Below are 4,152 nucleotides of genomic sequence, written 5' to 3'. Positions count from 1 at the left end.
ACAAAACTTGATTCTTCTTCTTCTTCTTGAACGCCTTATAAAATTGTTTTCTAACTTTACTTTTACTAGCTAAATCTGATGATTTTCATCAATAAATGTTTCTAGGCATTCAAAGATATATTTATGCTTGCTATAGTTTAAAATAGGTAGGGATAAAAATTCGTAAGTGTCGAAACAGGTATGGTTAAAAATTTGTATTTATTGAAACATTCATGCGTTAAAAATAAGCATGGGTTAAAATTGATATCGGAGGAACGCATGCATTAAAAATAAGCATGAGTTAAAAATTGGGAAATTAATAAAATAGCTCAGGCAATAAAAAAAAGTAATTATTTATAAGTACCTATTTTAAGAAATATTACTAAAATTATACCTATTTTGATATAATATTACAAAAAACCACAGCATGTATATGTGTTGTATATCGTCGAGGTACACAATTCACATGTTATATACTTAAATAGTATACAATAGCGTGATTCAACTATTATGACTGTTGTATACCATTGGAGTATATAATCATGTGAGTGATATACCATGACGGTATACAAACACGCAAAATTATGTTGATTAATTTTTTAATTGGTAGAGGTAGACAAATGTTGATTTTGCGTGGGTAGTCAGTTAAGAACCTCTTAAAATTGATCTTGGAGCCCATGCGTTGAAAAAGGTTGGAAACTGTTCTTCGTCATTTGAATTTACAGATTCATTTTGATCATTGGATGTTCTGATACCGCATTGATGAAAAAATAGAGAAACTAGGGAGGAAACTAAAGAGAGAATAATGATAAACTCATGATATCATTCATTGCGTTGTTTCTTGTATAAGACCAAAGTAAAAATTACATCACTATTTATAGCGAACTAAAGAGAATAAATAAAAAATGAGAGAATTATCAATTATGTATAAGTACAGTCTGCACACATACATTGTATCCATGTGGCTTACCTATATTCAATTTTGCAAAACTGTAGCCCAATAACAATAAGCTAAGATTCAAGAACGAATTCCATATAAGTTTCTTGTAATCGCTATTCAGTTTCTTTGGAAGAAAAAAAAAATAGCTCAAGCTTGTAACTCAATATTCCGAATGAGGAACTGTGAATTAACATTAGTTCAAAAAATTGAATCCATTGGGTGGTGATAATTAAAATTTTAAGGCAATCCACCATTGTTGAACAAGATTAAATAAGTGGGTTTAAATTTTGAATACAATTTTGTGAGAAATTTGAAGCGGGTATTGTTTAGACTTGTTAGAAATAATCGAAGAAAGTTGTTTACAAATTTGAAGTCATTTAATGGAGATTTAGACTAATTTTAAACAAGAATTGCAATTAAAATAGAAGAAGTTCGTCTACATACTCTTACACACTTCTAAAAAATGTTATACACTTATATACAGAACATATACATTATGTGTATAGGTGTATTAAAAGTGTATAACAGTGTATAATGGTGCTTATACATCTTCATATACACAAATTGAACTCCTTTTTTTGATATATTATACAAAAACATATCTGATTTAACGTCATCTTGCTTGACCCTTTTCTGAAATTTAACTCAAATCTACTCCAAATTGAACTCCTTTTGATTTTTCCGATATATTGGAACAACATCCAATCCAAAAACTAACAAACTCGAAAAACTCATATCTGAAATTTAACTCAAATCGAGAATTGTTGACCCCCTATATCTTCGCGCTGGTAGGCATCATCGGAGATATGGATTGACGGTTGAGCAATGTCTGGACTTCGCTGTTAAATTACACTGACACAATACTTTAATGCAATATCTTTTGAACATGCAGAGATAATGGATTTAGTTAGTTACGGCACATATACATATTTTATCGTATGAGATACATACATGTTATGTTGTATCTCACCAACATCTCTTTATAACGATGTTATTGGTTTATGTTCTTTTCTGAATCATAGACTTCTTGTTGCTATCAATACCCCTCGAAAGTGCATAATATATTTGTCCACGTGAAAAATCATGTTGACAAATTACAGACCAACTTTATTTTTATTTTATTTTTTAAATATAATTATCATTGCAAATCAGAGACATATAAATAACTCTTCTAAATTATGACCAAGACACAATTTTCATTTTCTTGTATAATAAAACAAAATCAGACAGCTTTTTCAAATATGAGAATTACAGGGATTAGTAAAATTAGAAACGTAATTTTTTTCCTCTTCTTGTGAAGATTCTAATTCTTATTTTTTCCTTGGAAGAACGCGGGTGTAGAGCAAGCTTGGAGCGGCTTACTTGGTAGTCTAATGTGATTTTTAGGACGTCGTGCCCGAAGAGTGGAGGTGGAGTATGATGATTGCATTGTACAAAAACAAGGGAGATATCCAAAATTGCAACAATTATAGGGGTATCAAGTTGTTGAGCCATACGATGAAAGTTTCGGCAAGAGTGGTGGAAGTGAGGATGAGGAGGAATGTGTCCATTCTCAAGAACCAGTTCAAATTCCTGCCTGAGCAATCGACTAAATAAGTCATTCACCGTGCGATGAAGTTGATGGAGAAGTACAGGAAGAGGAAGAGGGCTTGCATATGGTGTTCATTGACCTACAAAAGGCTTACAACAAAGTCCTGAGGGAGGTTCTTTGGAGATGTCTGGAAGCTAGTGGTGTTCCTGTATAGGTTAGAGTGATTAAGGACATGTATGATGAAGTAAAGACTCGAGTAAGGATAGAAGGTGGTGACTCGAGATACTATCCAGTCGTGATGGGTCGGCACCAGGGATCCGCTAGCTCTTAGCTTGTTTGTTTTTTCCTTGGAGATGGATGCACTGACGCGTCACATTCAGGGGGAGGTGCCATGGTGCAAGTTATTTGTAGATGGAATTGTACTGATTGACGGGGCGTGAAGCAGTGTTAATGCGATGCTGGAAGTTTAGAGACAGACCCTAGAGTCTAAAGGTTTCAAGTTGCGTAGGACTAATACAGAATACTTAATGTGCAAGCTCAGTGACGTGATTCATGAAGCGGGAGAGGACGTGAGGCTTGAGACACAAGTCATCCCCAAGAGAGAGAGTTTCAAGTACGTGGGGTCAGTTCATATTGGAGCCGAATGGATGAAATAGAGGCTCACTTCTAGTGTTCTGTCTGATAAGAAAGTGTTGTCAAGACTTAAAGGCAAGCCCTACAAAATGGTGGTAAGATCGACTGTCACGACCCAACCAGAGGGCCGCGACGGGCACCCGGTGCTAACCCACCCGGGCACCTTTTAACATACTTTCACATTACATCTAGGTGAGCCACATAGCTAAATCATACTTTTCATTCATCATCATACTAATCCCATTGGGTGACAATTCATTTATAATTCATTTATATCATCATTAGCAACCATGCCCATACAAATGTACATGAGCCGACGAGGCTAACAAAATAATATCCCAAAATATAGGCCGACAAGGCCAAACACATCTAACCATATACACATGTCTACGAGCCTCTAAGAAGAATATGTCATATCATATAAGCGGGGCAGGACCCCGCCATGGCCATAATTATGTACACAAAAGAATCAATACCAAAAGCTGTAGCTCCGAATGAAATGAAGCTTCGCTATGTAGTCCCTGAGAAATATAGCTATGGATCAAGTCTGTCTCCCCGGCCACCTGCGGGCATGACGCAGCGTCCACAAACAAAAGGACGTCAGTACGAAGAATGTACTGAGTATGTAAAGCATGATCAACATCAATATGAAAGCATAATAGACAACATATGAAATAGCATAGGATGAGAGATAATAATATCATCGTCATAGCACTTACTTGCTTTTCATAGGGACATTCCATTTCTATTGCGTATCCGTGTACATACATCCATATCCGTATCCGTATACGTATCCGTACTCATTTACCTTTCGTATCCATCTTCGTATTCGTATTCGTATTTCCATTCATACTCATATTCATATCATTTACATCTCATATACATTGCATATACATAGCCTTTACATAGCATTTACATATACTTAGCATATTCGTACTCATATTCATATCATTTACATAGCATTTATATAGCATACCCGACCACGAAGGTTCGGTGTTTCACATACCTGGCCCTACCAAGGCTCAGGATTATTCGTACCCAAGCTGCGGTGGTGCGCTATATATATATA

Source organism: Lycium ferocissimum, chromosome 12, assembly GCF_029784015.1.
Source record: "Lycium ferocissimum isolate CSIRO_LF1 chromosome 12, AGI_CSIRO_Lferr_CH_V1, whole genome shotgun sequence".
NCBI lineage: Eukaryota > Viridiplantae > Streptophyta > Magnoliopsida > Solanales > Solanaceae > Lycium > Lycium ferocissimum.
Note: the sequence above shows the minus strand (reverse complement) of the source record.